The 17,570-nt window shown below is 41.8% G+C and overlaps 1 long non-coding RNA gene across 3 annotated transcripts in view; it reads right to left on the bottom strand.

Annotated features, from left to right (window-relative positions):
- Nucleotides 1–12,226, bottom strand: part of LOC135409162 (uncharacterized) — a 275,200-nt gene extending 262,974 nt beyond the window's left edge. The window contains exon 1 of one of the 3 annotated variants that reach the window (XR_010428042.1): nt 11,685–12,226. This is a non-coding gene — a long non-coding RNA (uncharacterized LOC135409162). Of the gene's footprint in view, nt 1–1,670; nt 3,922–11,684 lie in introns of those variants that run through there. The other 2 variants (XR_010428039.1, XR_010428044.1) reach the window with 2 other exon arrangements.
- Nucleotides 12,227–17,570: the final 5,344 nt, after the last annotated feature.

Below are 17,570 nucleotides of genomic sequence, written 5' to 3'. Positions count from 1 at the left end.
CTGCAGAACTTTTGGTGCTAACTAGCTATGCATGCTATAATAAAACTAGCACAACTATGTAGGCTTGGAGTAATTGTTGCTGAAATTGCAGATAACCTGACTAGCAGTATTTTTATTATCACATGCTACCCATGGGAGCTAAATGGGAGCTCACCATCCCATCTTAGGGGCTGAGATGAATGGATCAAAATCTCATATTTGGCCCTCAGTTTGTTATACTTCAAAAACTGTGTGCTCCTGGAAAGGATATCTTTATAGCAAATTCACCACATGTTTTAACCCGTTGCATAGTATGTATGTAACCCAAAAAAGGTTACAGTATCAGTCACTGATGTAGAACTCTTCTTACTTTGGACATCCAAAACCTGGCCACAGATAGGAGCAGCTGCACACCAAGAGTGAGCTCAGGATCTCACAGTAACAAGATGAGCCTCTACTGTTGCCCTTTAAAACTGGTTTCCCCTGAAAAGCAGCCACAGCACATTTGTTAAATGCTTACATACACCACTGACAGGAGACAAAGACTCAAGACAATGCCTATTCATGTAACATGAGTCAGGTATTTATTAGCAGATGACAACCACAACAAGAAGCGGAAAAACAAGCATCACATATATCTTTCTCATGCCCCCACACTTGATGGCTTTACATGGCTTTGGCCAGCAACACGTTGTAGAGCCTGTCAGCAATGCAGCAGCTCGGTTCTGCTGCACACCCTGTCAAAACTTTAATGAGGACTTGCAAGCAAGAGGCTGCATTATAGGAGAAGGAGCTGATGGTCTCACTTGATTCACCCACAGAAAGCCATCTGCCTTCCAGGGATTGCATGAGACAGCAGCTGGCAGCATCAGTACTGTTTCTCCCCTTCCTGAAACAAAGGCAGGGCTCAGTTGCTATTTTTCCTATTTTCCCCACATGCCACAGAGCAGGTTTATTTTCCCCACAGCTAGATGAACTCACTTGAGCAGGGAAACCAAATTCCATCACCACTCTGTGCTAATTGCTTCTCCAGCTCTAGAGGGGAATGTGTACCTTCCACATAAAGAAACTGATTCTACCTTTAATCTAGTTACACTTGGATTCTTCAGCACCATACTTCAATCATGAAGAACTCCACATCATCACCAGAGTGGGTAAATAACTACTTGAATATTCATAAAAGTGCCCCAGGTGGGGTGATGCTTGTATTACAATGCAGTCATTACAGGAAAACAAAGTGGGTATTCCGTGAGTGACATGTGAGGTGCCCTTTTCCTGGATAAGTCTCTTAACGTGCACTATTTCATTACATGCAGGCTCAAATTCGTGCACAAAAATTAGTAGGTCATAGAAAAATGAGAAGATAATTCATTGAAATGCATGTACTGAATGCAGTTCACTTTTCTCTTTTTACCACATTCTGTATGCAGCACAAGAACAGCCTCATTACTGAAAAGAAAAAAGATGAACTGATTTAATATCTCATAGCTGGAGCTACAGTAAACGTGATGTTAGTTAGATAGGAATTGAGTGCAACCAATGACACACTGGGGTATTTTTGCAGACAGGCAGTTTACAGTTCTATTTTTACTGCCTTTGGGGGCTACAGTTCAATCTGTAGAGCAGCTCATCTGCATTACCCAGACACGTCTCTGTGACGCCATTCTGGGTAAGCACCACAAAGGACTTACTCTGCATCACGTACGGCTGCAGGCTGCGTGGGTCTCCGAGCAAAGAAAGGCAGAGGAGGACTTCAGCCTGTCAGCAAGAGAAATAAAGAACCAAGAGCTGGATTAAGCATCTGGAAAATTACTGCAGCCTCACGGCTTTCGCTGCCTGCTACCCGGGCTGAGTCATCACTGGTTGCTGCGGCAACGGCTATTTTCCTCCTCCTGCTGCTGATCAATTTGTCTGTGTGAAGGTCCCCTGAAACCAAGAGCTGCACAGACAATGCAACAAAGTCACAGAAGCTCCTATCAAAGAGCATTTGCATTTTGAATGTGCTAGTCTCGGGACTTACAGAAAGAGAAATAAAACAGTTGGGGCAGAAGGGCAGAGACAGCAAACACTTGGTTTTATTCAGCTTTCATACGGCTTCCAGACAGGCGTGGTTAACAAATAACCGTACTACCATTTCCACTAAGCAATACCTATAAATAAAACATAATATCCTGTCTTAGACATTAACCTACAATGTTCATCAACGTCAGATGCTCCATAATTTAAACTCATGCTCTGAAGTGGGGGCTAGTGCACAGATCCGGAGCCAGCCAAAGCTTACAGTTTCTATGCCCAATCCCTACCCTCCAAAGTTAACAACATGACCTCAGGCAAGTCATCTTATCTTGGAAATACCCTATTTACTCCCTCTCAAGTGCAAATACAGGGTTGAGAAGAGCTTGAAACTTAGTAGCTAAACAATACTAAAGTTCCTAATAACCATTCAAATTAACCCTTCTTCAGCATCCTTGGAGGGGGGGTAAACGGAGTAGATGTTAGATTACCTTTGCCGAAACAAGGAAATCTGAGTCTTTGTCTACTCCATATATATCATAGAGCCCACTCAATACTTCCAATAAAGTTAGTCTGGTTTCCTCTGATTTCCTTTTTTTTCGCCTCTTCTCTTTTTTAATCAACTTATTCCCTGAAGGCAGCTTAAAATGGCTGCTGGTAGGAGCCTGAAGGTGTTGGGTCAATCAAACAAACGGCCCCACCATCCACTTGTCTGAGATTTGCTACAGGAACGTGAGAGCTACAGATAAGGCAAACTTCCCAATGAGACAAAAAAGGAAAAGACAGACAGGGCAGCATTTCTGCTGCAAGCAAAGAGACAAGGCTAATGTTTGCCATGCTAATTTATAATGTTGATCCCTGACAGCAACCTGATGGCAACTTGAAGCTAAGACATGAGGCTTCCTCTTCCTCCCTTTTTTTTTTAAAGTTTTTTTTTTTAATTTGTTTTTGAGGCAATCCAATAAACATACCTACCTTTTCAGCAGGAGGAAGTTTGCTTTGGTTTAGCTCCCAGACTGGCCTTTATCTTCAAGCAGAAGCTTAGGTACAAGATTTAGGCATTTGTTTGTGAAAGGTGGAGGGGGCAAGCTGTTCTTTTCTCCTATGTGTTTGTTTTTGGGAACAGTCTGATATTCTTTAAATTTCTGTCTTTATGCGTGAATATCAGATCCCTGTGTAAGAATGGGACAATGACTCATTGAAAATTTTTTTGAAGTTATGGCTTCTCTGTGCAAAACCGATCTTTGCTATCATTTTTCAAAAAAGTTTTTTGTTTTGACCATGTAGACTGTTCCTTGCTTGCTGACCACCTCCCAACTGTTGCACTTCTCACAGAAACAACCATTTTGTTTCTTTCCTTCTCTAGCATGGTGCAGTAAACAAACTATGAAAACAAGTCACGCAGAGCAGCAAGACAAGAAACAGCAACAGGAAGGATTAAAATTCCTGCATTCCCACCATGAAAATGCTTTCAGCAAAGCATTTCAGCCTGTCTTATACCCAAGCTCAGTGACAGTTTCAGAACAAAACCCAACCAGTCTGCTCTGAGGTCTCCTACCGGCAGAGCATAAGAAATACATTGTTGGAAGTCGAGGAAAGAATCTACATTTTTAAAGAGCCATAGGCCAAGCCTCACTGTAACTGCCTGCCCCACAGACAGAGCAGAGAAGCCACAAAGGTGAAAAATGTGCCCTAAACATCCTGTTCGCAAAAGGCAGAGAGTACCTGCAGGTCTGGGAGGATGGACATGTGAAAAGACATTTGTGATATGGGAAAGGCTGAGTATTCCTGAGCTAAAGCAGTCATTGGATGGTGGGAATGGAAGCAGACCCTTCAGCCACTCAGTAAAGGGGTCATAGCAAAAAGAAAGCAGAAGAGACTGGGAAAGCCTTGCAAAACATGAAACATAATTTTGTCTTTCATGTCCAGCAATTCGGCATAAACAGCTGAAGAGATGACATGAGTTTCTGAGCTTTTTAGATCTCATATGAAGGTACTGGACTATTTTACTGACCATACACAGCATAAGCCAAATATGACCTTTCAGATCAAAATCAAAAGTAAGATAGTCATCAGGCTCCCCTATAAAGGAGGGTTTTCCAGCAGAACTATATTGGCATGGTTTTAACATTACTGATGTTAGCTCCTTGTGCACATAAACTTAGTCTTCAGTACACACTCCTTTTTCTGGTGTCGTTTACGTTGCTTTGAGCATCCACACAAGGAATTACAGTAAGACTGGCACAAATTCTAACACTGTAATTAGAGTGCTACTGTCCTGCTAGGAAGTAAACGAAAACTGAAAGTCTATCAGAGGCAAGAAAGAGCTACTGGTGAGAATCAGGAAAACACTCAGAATAGCTCGCTTGAGATTGAGTGCATGTAAATGTGCTCCAGTTATTCCCATGGGATTAAAAAAAATACACTCTGTAGTATCTTCATTGCTTTAAAATAGTAAGAATACATCCTAGGAGGAGATGATCCAAAACCTTCTCTGAACTTGCAAGCAATGCTGAGAATTTGGGATCTTTTTTGTTCACACAGGCTAGTGCCAAGCGTGACTGCACTGCCTTGGGCTTAGGGGAGGCTGGTGTTCAAAGGATAATGCGGGTTGAAAGAAACTTCAGGAGATTCCTAGTCTAATCTTCTGCTCAAAGCACAGTCTGCTTTGAGATCTGACAAGGATGCTCAGGGCTTTATCCAGTCAGGTCTTCAAAACCTCCAAGGATGAAGGCACTACAGCTCTGGTGGGCAACCTGCTCCTCTGCCTGATTCTTCCCTCAAAATAAAAGTTACTTCAATAAATCCACTCTGAGTCTCTCTTGTTTCAGTCTACTTGGGCAGAAAAAAAAGAAAACTCTCCCAAAACAAAACAAAAAACCCTAACCAAACAAAACAAAAACCAACCAAACAAAACCCACAAAACCACAAAAAAACCCACAACCCACACAAAACCAAAACATACACACCTCCATGCTCCAACCCCCACACCCTCAAAAAAATAAATTTAAAAAAAAAAACACAAAAATTTAAGCCATTTACCCAGATCTCTGCATGAAATCTCTCCTGCAAGGAACAGTAATTCTCAAGGCCCTGTGGAGTCCTTACCACAAGCCTCCAAACAGGTGCAAAAGGAAGACAGTATGCAACCATTCAGCTATCTGCAAATTCAGTTTGTTCTGAAGTATTTTCTTCCAGGGCTGGGAGGCAGAGAGAGGAGGCAGGAATATGAGTCTTTACAGTCACATTAGAACAAAATCTAGCTGTCAACGGTACTTTCCTTTTTGTGGTTAGAGATCAGGAGAGGACAAAGTGAATGCTGGCTCCCTTTCTGAATTAATCAGGCATTTTACCATTCACCTAAATTTCATTTCATTGTTTAAATTCCCTTAACATGTTGACAGATAATTCCAGGCCTGAGGGCAGAACTGAAGGAAGACTGAACCTTACACACCCTTGCACAGGGACATGATTTCAATGGTGAGAAGCTTTCCTTATCTTAGGGTACAGTTACTGATTTCTAGAATGAAGCTGAATCCTTTCACCTAAGATAAGGAAATCGGGGAGAAATACTTCAGCTTCCTGTAGCATAGGTGAAAAGTTATTGTCAGCTCTTTTCTCTTAGTCCTCAACAGCATGAGGAGACGATGCATCAGCTGATGCTTACCTTTGAAGGCAGCCACAAGCAAATTATTACAACAGGTTTTCTAACCTGGTCAAAGTTCAAAAGGTTTTGCAGAAGAGGAAGGCTGCATCACAGATTCACAGGAAAGGTAATCCCCATGTGCTCCAATCATTCCAGAACAGCATTTGGCTCAAATATGGAGGGAATCAGTTTAAGAGCTATGTTGTGAGACTACATGCTGTCCCAAATGCACCTCCAAAATGTATGTATTCTTCAATAACGTGGAAGTTCTGCAGGCTTACACTGCCCACGTTTGCGAAGAATCATCCTATTAGTCAGTTCTCAGACACCAAATCACTGTGAGGCTGTTGAACTATTGCAGTCATTTTACACCGTTGGCAGACAAGCATCTTCCTGCATCACTGAAAACAGATAAGAACACTGTTTTCCTATGGAAGATAAGGGGTTAAGTTTGGAAAAAGTATCATAAGGAGATACAGGGGGGAAAAAAAAGTGGAGTAAAATTCTTCAAGCAAAAGCCGCTGGTGCCAAAAGCTCATAGAAGATCAACAGTTCATAAAAAGAAAATAAGACCCAATATCATATAGCAATTGCCATATCTGGAACTTCTGAGAGCCCTGTACCAAGTCATCAGGCAAAATATGGCCATTTAAGGTGCATTAATGTGATAGTGCATGCACAGTACAAGAGGAGTAAATATCTTTAGACATCAGTAAGTCCAGAACAAATCAACGTGTTTTATATTAACAAAACATACTTTGTGAGAAAGGATGAAGTAGCAGTGAGAAGATAGGTCATTAAAAGAAAGACTTCTTTTTAAAATCCAAGCTTATAACCCATGAAATCCAAAGCTATCACCAGAAAAAAAAATTCAAAACAACTTCATATAAACAGAAGGATATATGATTTAATTAATGCTGAAAACAGGAAATATTTTAGAAAGTAGACTTTTCAAGCTCCTGAGCTGCTATATGAATGGAAGCAACAAACATATTTTCACACAAAAAGGGAAAAAAAAGAAACACACACAGGGAAAAAAAAAGGCAAAATAAATCTTTGTCATCCCAGGAAGATAATGTAGGGGCAGGGAGTTAATGCATATGCACCAGAAAGTAAAACAGTGTAAATGCAATTAAGTTAATCTGACTCAGTTTTATTTGATAATGAACACCAAAACACAAACAAACATACAGCATACAGGCCATTTGAATAATGCATGCTGTTCTTCCAGTCCAGAGAGAATATTAATACACAAAAGATTAAAAATGTTATTTCTAGATGGCCTCTAAATGTAGAGCAAGTTGTTTTTAAGAAGCATAACTGGGAAAAGAAATTAAGATGCTTAGATTCCTGAGCAGTGCTTCCATTTGCTTGTTCATTAACATTGAACTTGTGCTAAAACCATCCTGAAGATTTTGACAACTAGGCCTTAATATGGACACTGGCAGTGTAGATTCCCAGCAGTGTCTGGTTAGTGGTCATTGGCAAGGATAGGAGGATTCTGAACACTCCTGAAGTGTGCCAATATCAGCCATTGGACTTTTTGCAAAGACTGGCAATAAGAAGACAAAGAAAAACCTGTGGACTTCATCCACTATTGCACTTGCATATCCACACTTTGTCTGGCTCTGAAGAGCCAAAACCCTGTAAATGCTGCATTATCCCTTCATCCAGTCTTCAGAGTCATCTGGGCAAGGACTAAACATTTTTGCTTAATATACCTCAAGTGGTTAATCCCATTTTGCAGTTCTCTGTCATCAACACAGCTCCCAGTCCAGTTTAATAATTTCAGATGTTAACACCTACGAGTGAAAATTCAGCCCAGGGACAGTACTGATGTGTTGCCACAGCAACCATTATTTATAAACTTGCATCCTCTTGGCTGCCAAGGACCATTTTGAGAGCCTCTGCTCCCCTTCAGTCCATGTAGTATGGGGACACGTACAGTATGGGGACACTGCCTCAGAAACTGATGAGCTAAACTGACAGAGTGAAAAAAAAAAAAAAAACAACAGCAAAACCCCACTAACTTAAGAGAATTATTGTTTGCAAAAATGAGAATGAGTCCATTTCCATTGCATCTATGGATGTGAACCAGAAAGGATGAAAGCAGTGATGAGATTTTATTAATTTTTTTTTAAGATTTATTTTAAAAGTAACTGAGAGCTAAGCAAGCCTGAGAAGACAGCTTTAATGCCCAAGCACAGGATATTGCATACTCAGCCAACTCATCTACATCAGATCTGCAATGCAGAATTGCACATGTGTGAGACATCAAGGCAGTACTGCTAACCACAACATTCCCCTCCAAACCAGCAAGGGCTTTGAGGTGCACTAACTAGAAGCCTTTCTTTACATGCTTTTTTCATTTAGTGTTTCTTGAGAAATCCAACAAAAGGGAAGACATGGAGGAAAGCAAATCCTCTGTGAAAACTCAGGGTATGAGGCAAGACCATAGCCCTTTCTCCTCTTAAGGATTCTACAAGCTGGCCAGGAATGCCAAAATATAGGAAATAGGGCTTTCTGGAGGGTGGGAGCCTTTTGATTTGGGGCAGGGTGAGCAGGTCCCCTCTACAGGCCAGAATAGACACATAATTTGCAGGTAGGAAAGGGGTGGTCACACCTAGGGATGACTCAGCTTCCCAGATCACATATTGATAAGGCTCCCTTTGCGGTTAGTAGCCTGTAAATTGCTTTGGGCTGCTCTGAGATTAAATACCATGGTATAAATTATTCTAATTACTAGGTGTAGATTTATGTACTACAGGACAGAAGCCAGCCCCACATCCTGTGAGAGGAATAAAAAAAAAAACAAAAAAAAAATGCAAACAAAAAACCAAACAAAACCACCACCACCACCCCCCCAAACAAACCCACAAAAAATCTTCTCAAAAAGAAGCAGTCCTGCAGTCTATTAGCAGACAAGTCATGATACTCTAATTTCTTTCATTTTCTGTGCCTCCACCTAGGACATTTGTATACCCTAGTACTCGCTATCTTTAGTGACTGCTCGAGAACGAGTCTACCAAGTAGAATACATTATCCCATCATTAAAGCTGTCACTTTATAAAAACAAATTTCCGGGGACTGTATAAATTATGCCCTTGACTGGCATGTCAAGCCTGTTGTGCAGATGATTTTCTATGTCAGTCTGTTAACTGCCTGATGTTAAGGTGAATCTTACCAGCACACCTGACTCAGCCCCACGGTCCAGGATAAAGGCTGCTTTAAAAGACAGAAGCAGATTTAGACTAAGTTCTATAAGCAGCTCTCTGAATAACAGGGTGCAGTAGCCTACCTGTAGGCCTACCATAGCACAGCTATAGAACCCCAGCTCTTAAAACTATCACTTAAATATGCATCATTATCTCACAGGAAGGGAAGAGCCTCACAAGTCTGTAATCCCATTTCCAGTAGCCACTTAGAGTAACTGAACAAAACTATATGTGACCTACCAGAAACTGTCAGCAAAGACTAAGCTTAGCAAGAGGCTAGAAAGGAGAAGTGTAGGCTGACCCTTCTCACCTTATATTGCCAGAACCTGCATTCATACAGTCATGTTTCAAAGCAGACATGGGTTTTCTGAACTTTCCTAACCAATTTTGGATGCATTTATTTCTCCAAATTCCACAAAGAAAAAAGAAAAATCAAGTGACTACAAGCTCCATGATTTCACTGTGGGAACTAGCAGTCTTAAAAAAAACTCCAACAAACAACAAAATAAAAACTTTTGGGCATTGCCTCCAATTGCATCTCAATAAATAGCAGTAGTCTTTCACTGTTCACCTTTAGCATCTCATTTATATCATTCACTCATATTCTACCCCAGTCCCTTCTCTCCCAGGGCAAAGGGTCAAACCAGTTATGCCCTCTTCACACAGCAGTGAGACCATGCCTTTGACTATTCCTGTTGCCTATTCCCATATTTTTTCTAGCTCTTCTATAAGTTTTTTAAGAGAGAGTGATTACAACTGGCTGCAGTACTCAAGGGGTAGGTTACACCATTGAGTTATATAGCAGCAGAACAGATGTTTGATTATCTATCTTTCTCTGTAATTATTAACTTTACCTGCTGTGTGCTAACCAGTCTATGAAATATCCACAATAACCCAAGATCTTTCTTAAATGGCAAGTTACAGCCCATTTGTGTATATATCTGTTCAAGCTGATTTTTTTCCTACCAGAGGCACTCATAGTTTCACACTTATCAGTTTCCACATGTAATATCATCATCTATAACAGATCTAGGTCAGCAGTATAGACAGACACTTGTTCTGTAGAAGCTTGATCAAGACCCAATGCATTCATCACACCAGCTAACAGAAAGCAGTCGTATTTTAGCTTGGTTGGACAGTGTACAACCTGCTCAGCTCACATTTTATTCATTCCACCTGACTTATTTCTTTTGTATGGACAGCGTGATTTAGGAAACACTTCTGTCACAGGAGTGCACTGTACAGAGTTTGTACCACTTCACTCTTCAGGTGTATGCAAGGAAAAAATGCAATTAAGAATAAATACAAAAAATAATTTATATAACTCCCAACCCCACAATGCTCAATGAGGGCCAGTAGTTATATTTTTTTCTGCTCCATTCCACTCAGGCATGCCTAAACCCTTAGATGAAAAAGTATGATAAATGTCACAGAAGTCTTGATTTAAATCAAGTACTACAACTATGAAGCTCCCCACCCCACTCCCTAGTAGTAGTAAGCTGAAAGTATACACACAGATGCTTAGAACAGGAGCCTATCACAGCTTTCAGATTCACTGAACATCCCTGCAAAACTGTTTTTTTCTTGCATCCTTCTAGCTCTGTCACCAACAAGATATTCTTTCCATCCCATGCGAGTCATTAAATAGCCATCTAACACCATCTGCTGGATTGGAAAGAAAAATATTACACCAGCATCTCACTGCCAGGCAGAAAGAGAGGAAAAAATGCCCCAAACATTAGGAAGAAAAAAATTATACCAGCACCTCACTGCCAGGCAGAAAGGAAGTGAAAAATGCCCCAAACATTAAAGTGTCTGTGGCTCAGCTTTGACTTGGTCCTCTCCCCTCATCCACAACTTATTTCTGTTTTCTTTCCTCTTTCTAAGAGGCAAATCTGGACTGTTGGCACTAACAGACAGTCACAAACACAAAAAGTTCCCTGCTCTAGATGGAGCAAAGTCAGGATAGAATTCTGCAGAAGTGTAGAAATGAGCTGACTTTCTGTTGAAAATCCAGGATCTCAGCATGAGTCAGAAGCCAGGGATGCAGAGCCTGTGCAGTGAGAGGAAGCAGCCATTACACATTCAGACGTTATCTCAGACATCAGCCCTTGGCTTTTAACATCCTGCACAAAGGCCAAAGTACCAGTTATATCACCACCATGAAAACATACTTTTGAAGACTGGCAGGGATATTTTTAACATCCAGTTAGGCAGCTGCCGGATGCAAGATGATAGTTTTAATTAGTTATTTATGCACCCCCTTTCTTCAGGTCAAATTCATTTCACACATCACCTGGTTCCTAACAACATGGGATGCAATGGTTAAGCTTTTTCTTTCACCGGAGGAAACACAGGCCTGGCTGAAATTACATCAGGTATAAAGCACCCTGTGGAGGTTGTGTTTCCTACTTCCCACTCCTTTTCTTTCGCCTCTGTTTTCCTACTTCCATACTGAATTTAGGGATGCATCACACATTCGACAGTTAAACACCAGATTTTATGTAAGGTCCTGATTTCTTCAGCCAGACATTATGTGAAAGGACAAGTTCTCTATTGACTCTTATTGCACACCTAATAAATCAGTGCAAGTACTCCCACGATTTTACCCTGTGTAGCTAACAACACGTCTGCTGTCTTATTCAAGGTTTTCCTCTGCTCCAGCTTTTTTGGAAGCACCACCAATAATTTAGCAAAACAAATCCCACAGCAGTAAGCAGGCTGGTTCAGATAATGCTATAAAAGCTGCAAGGAGTCCTGAATCATAGGATCCCCCTAGGGGAAATAAGGTCATTCCTCATGCATCAGTGCTGCCCAAAATGGAAGCTTACCTTCTGTGAGAGAGGCAAATATGATCATAGGGTGAATTTGCTGAAGTATTTTCAGGAGAAAGAGGGTAGTTTTTGTGGCATTATACAAGACACCAGTAAGACTGCTTCTGAAATACTGCAGACAGCTCTGCTCACTAAGTTCAGGGTGGATAAATTTCAACTGAGTCAGCACAGAAAAGGGTTCTAGGATGAACACAGCAACAGAAAATCAAAATACATCAGAGGTAGTGGGGGTATGAAATAAAACTAAACCTTTGCTTTGTTGGCCAGCAAAATTCAAGCTGAGATTGCAGTTACAAAATAATCTGATCTAACAGCAGCTGCCCATCAGAAGAGCAGCAGTGCCACAGTCCCCCTTGCATTGAGCAGGGCAGACCACAAGCTTGCTCTGCTGCTGCATGACAAAGCTGGACAAAGGAAGCAGTAGAAACATGCAGCTGAGGGAAAACCAAGCATCATCGCCTTCAGCAGAAGAAAAGTCTAATAAGACAATGTAAAACTGTCTTAAGAGGGCAATTTATGAAGTGCTGCCAAGCACAGCAGTTCCAAAAGAAACCCAAAACAAGCAAACCCACAACAACACAAAAACCTCCTAAAACTGCACCAAAAAAATGAAAGAAGAAATTCATTTCAGCTAAAAGACAGCACAGCACAAGAATTAGCATTTATAAACTAACCATAAGCACACTTAGGCTGGAAATAAGCTTTCTAAATGCCAATTCTCTCTATAGGCTACTGGGTCCTAAGCCGCAATTAATATTCCAAGAAATCTTGATTAGTTTATAAAATTAATTATATTTTCTTTCCAATAGCAGGAGAATAAAGCATACTCCTGGAGCTCCCTGCCCATTCTACATTCCTAGGTTGATAGTCTCTTTATACCAACCCTTCTAACAGAGAAACTATCGAACACATTTAAAGGCTGCAGAAATTAATTTTTTTTTTTACTAGAAGCAATGTCAAAAAAACCCACAAAACAAACAGACAACCAACCACAAAACAAACAAACAAAACCCCAAACAAAACACTGCTCAAGGTGACTCAAGCCAGAGATTTGAATAAATCTAGACAAAACATTTTATTGCAAGCTGACAGAGTAGATCAAAAGCAATGCGTCCCCTTTGGATATTTGACTTTTCAGGGCAAAACTGGTTCAATTGACCAACATATGTTACAGAAATTGATTTTTTTGCCTGGGTATTCACTTGTGCAGAGAGGAACTTCTATAGCAGGAGACAGCAAGGACCTGAGGACATTCAAACACATCAGATAAAGAACATATCCAGTTTTCTGTCTGGCAGCTATTTTATGGGAAGGTTTACAAATACAGATTATCAACAGGCACATGTGTGGACACACACACATAGCTTGTCCTAGGGCTTAAATTGATTGGTCTGGAGACCTTGGAGTTTCAAAGGAAAATGCTCAGCTGGGGGCACAGTGGAATTTCACAGTAGCTGAAAACCTACCCCAGAACAACTTGGTCCCCTGATCCCCACTAGAGTCAGCTCAGCCCTTCAGTCTGCCAGTTATCTCATACGGAGCAGGGCTTCACAATCACACCCACCTCTTGGTTAAACTGCCACACTTCTGCTCTGATAATGCCTTACTCCTCTGGACAAAAGGCACAGTCTACACCTTCTATATTTCATATTTCCCTCTGGAACAACTCGGGAATAGAAGAGAGCATAAGACATTTAGAGATACAGCATCCAAAGAGCAAAGTCATAACTGTCATGCAATGGCATATATAAACAGAAGAAAGGCAGGATTTTTCCAAAAGCTTTTTGTCTTGTTGATTTGGATTTGTTGTGTGAGTATAAGACCGAGGCAAGCAAAACAGTTCAGAGTGAGTCACAGAGAGGAGAACATAAGATCCCCCCAGCAGTCATGCTAGAGTTTCACTATGAAGCACCCTTCTGCCTCAGTTGGTGCTGAGCCAATGCCCCAGATGAGTACAGAAGGCACTGCAGAGTTTTGTTGGCAAAAGCGGCCTTTACAGATATGCCCTTGCCTAGGAAGTGTTTTGGGAACCAGGCTGTGGCATTTGGATTTGTTCTGTTCACTACAAACTTGGCTGAACTGTACCACACAGCAGGGCTTTTATCCTGTGCCTTGTCAAACACCCAGCCTTCTCAAAATGCCAGCAGTTTTTTGTATCAGTACATGCTAGGAAAAACCAGACAGTTTTTCCACAGCAGGTGGAACATCCTCACTGAACAATCCCAAAAGTACCTGACAACTTGTAATCCTGAGAGCTCTTGATGATCTGAGAACTCAAAAGCACCTCTGCTATGTCTGCTCTGAGAGATGAAGCAGGGAGACCTGTAGAGGTGGTGGCCATCCATATGGCATCCAGTGCGAGCACAGAGACAGGATTTCCTGGGGAGGGCAGGTTATACCCTTCTCAGGGTGGGCAACAGGGCAGGACAAGGCTGTGAAGGGGGAAGGTCTCATCTGAGGAAATTACCTGCTGCTTGTTCTCTGCTGGCAACAGAGCCACAGATGTCTTTGTTGATAGGCACCCAGGGCTGGGTTACCAAGGAACACCTGGGATGGTGCTGGGCAATTCAGGATGCTGGTGTTTACTCTCTGGTTTTCTGCCTGCAAGGGAGGATAGGGACATTCCCATAAAACTCCGTAGTTGTGGATGAGAACACCTGAAACCGTTTGTTAAGCCCCTCTGCTGGCCGCAGGTGAGGTGTGTGAGCTGGAACAGCCCATCTTGGAAAGAGACCCAGCAAAGCACAGGGGAGGTGACTTTTTGGGATGACAAAATTCAGGCTGCTGAGTGTACCCACTGCACTGCACAGAGATGGGCAGGCATCAGCCTTTCTTGTTGTCTTAAAACCAGAGCTATCTGGAGAGCTGTGGGCTGCTCTCCGAGGAAAACTTCTGCACAGGTCCTTGGGTGTAGCCAGAGGTGCTTTCTTGCCTCCCTGGGAGACCTCTGCCCAAGTGCCAGGAAAATAAATGCCAAGGGAAAAGGCTGACACAGAAGGCACCTGCCTTAGCCTGGAGGGAGATGCAGCCTGGCAGTACCAGGAAAGGGTTGGAAAGCTGAGGAGAAGCCCTGATTCAAGAGCAGCTGAAGCCCACAGAAGGGATTAAAGGGCAGCAGCCACCAAGTGCAATGTCTCTCCCTCCCCCCTTGCTCAGCACTGCTGCTGGGAGCAGGGCCACTGAGGACCTGCTACAGGAGTAGAAAGTGTGCCATCAGAGGCAAACAAATTGTCTTAAATTTGGGGATTTGGGTTTTTTTGTTTCTTTGGTTGGTTGGTTGCTTGGTTGGGGGTTTTCTTACCCTCTAGATCTTCTGCTTTTATTAACCACTTCCCCTCACTTCTTTTTGAATATAGTTAGATGGGGTGTCACACAAACCACTCTGCAACCTCATGTTTAGTAGTTGAGTACAGTGCTAAAGCCCTGCAGAAACTGAAAACAAATGGCTGCTCCCTCTAATCACATGGAGATTTGTATGGAGCTGTGTCCTCAAGCCCTTGCCCTTTGGCTGTCCAGGTGAGAGGCCTGAGGGTTACAACCCACAAATCCAGCGTTGCTTCTGTCAGGACAAAACCTACAGTGTAGACCCTGTAATCTAGTTAAGTTAAGAAATATGAACTATGTCATCAATATCAGGTAGTATATCTACTCTGGAGACCTCAAAAGAACTCTTCTAGTCTCTCAGTGCATTTTTTTTCCACAAAGTGAAGAAGTGACTTTGTCAAAATGTATAAAAACTGGGGAGGGAGGCTGTTTGCTCTCTTCTCTTGCTGCCATTCCAGTTACTGCTTACAACAACCACTGAAATATTCATTCAGAAATTATTATTGTGTTCTTTTCAATGGCAGGCAAAAATCTGCTGGGAAACAAGTGCACTATAGGTGCAAAACCAAATCCACAACAATGGCTTATACAGAGGGAAAGAGTTTTATACACAGCTTAAGAGAATCTGCCTCCCACAGAAGAACAGTGCAGCCAGCAGCCCAGCCTGTTACTGTGCTTTAGGGAAGTCCACTGCACTGGGAAAGGAGATCTGCACAGTTAAAACTGCAGTTTTTTTCTTGTGAACAAATAGCAAAAGCTATCTCCAGTGCTTCCACTGCTTAGAAGTAATCTGTCCAAGCCAGATACCAGATCTCCAATTCTTTATCTAAGTGGCAAAATCATAGAATAGAATCACAGAAGATCTCAAGTGGGAAGGTACACATAAGGATGGAGTCCAACTCCCTGCTCCTCTCAGGACTCCCCAACACTAAACCCAAGATCAGCATACTCCCTGCTGTCCTCAGGCCCAGGAGCTTTGGGCTACAGATGCCAGTTTGTACTGAGACAGGGCCAAGAGTAGTGAGCCAGCCAGGGGTGTTTTTATCCCCCCATGTAATTTCTCAGGCTTGGGCTAAATCAGATTGTCTGCAATGATAAAAACTTAGCCTGTTTCTGAAATCTCAGAAGTTCTTGCCTCCTGCAATGTCGATCATGGTTTCTCTTACAGAAGTAAGGAAGAAAAATTACTTTCCCTGTTCACTTTGATACTTTTTTGTCCTTTCAATCCCATGGGACTACCAGGAAAGCTAATTAGATTTTCTCCTAGATTGTTTATTTCTGAAATGAAAATGCAGTTTGTGTAACACCTTATAATCACCTTTGTACCACTGTAATGCAGTATATGGGATAACTAAGAAATTATCCAACTTGTTAACCATGAAGGAAACATTGCAAGTCCTGGAACACAGAGAAGTCACCACTTGCTGTTTTTTAGCATCTATAGCCATCTTATACAGACTCTGTGTGTGGTGTGTCTGTGGGGAGCTAAACAGCCAGAAGAGGGTAGTATAAGTTAGTTAATAAATCTCATTTGTAAAAAAGAGGTATATTTGAGAGAAACACTTGCTTACATTTCTGGCTGCAAGGTAGAGAAATATAACTTTGAGAAACTCATCCCCAAGCATTTGTCGGAATATGGGAAGGCAGATTTACAGACATAACTAAAAAGGATTAGACTGATAGCAGGACAGAGAGCTTTTTGCACTCTGTTAGCTCCTGTTTGACCAATGCCTGTATGAATAAAAATGCATGTCCAAAGTAACTTCATTACTTTGATTTTAGGGGATAGCAGCACAAGTCAGTAAAACTAACAGTTTTACCAAGTGTATACTGCAGTGAATCTGAAAAGCCAGATGGGGAAGTCATGAAAATGTGGTTCAAGGCCAAGTAATAGAATACGAAACAGGAGCTTGCTGAGTTCACCAGATAGATGCACATTTGATGACCTGAATGAAAAGGCTCGTTTTGCTGCTGCATCTAACGTGTACCCAAAATAAAATGCTGCTCCCAGAGCTTGTATGTAATAAATGAGTGTTCACAAAGGGTATATTGCTGTATCTAGCAGAGCAGAAACACCAGCTCACAGGAGCTTTGGAGAATCCTCTTCTATGCCCGTGCTGAGGATTGTCCCCTATCAGTGCTCATGGCTGTAAACAGAACTGAATTGCTGCTGGGCATTTCATTATACAAAGAAATATCTACATGAGTTAGCCTGCAATTTTTTCTTTTCAAGAGATCAAACAGCATCACTCTTCTCTGAGAAGCTGATAGGGCTTGCCTGAGGAGATAAATGAAAGGATAAGGAAGATTGGGGGATGATTACTGTTATGTGCATCACAGTAGTGGTTAGAAATCCCAGACAGGATTAGGCCTTGATGATGCTATGTGTTGTACACTCATACGGGATAGGAAAAGCTGTAGCCTGAAAAAAGAAGCTGAAGTAGACAAAAGGTGAGAGGGGAAACAGGTGCAAAGACATGAAATACCATACCCAAGAGCATACAGCCAGGCACAGGGCAAGGAATAGAAAATTCCTGTTTCATCAACTTGCTTAAAGTA

Source organism: Pseudopipra pipra, chromosome 2 (genome assembly GCF_036250125.1).
Source record: "Pseudopipra pipra isolate bDixPip1 chromosome 2, bDixPip1.hap1, whole genome shotgun sequence".
Lineage (NCBI taxonomy): Eukaryota > Metazoa > Chordata > Aves > Passeriformes > Pipridae > Pseudopipra > Pseudopipra pipra.
This window is presented reverse-complemented; position numbering and strand designations above follow the sequence as displayed.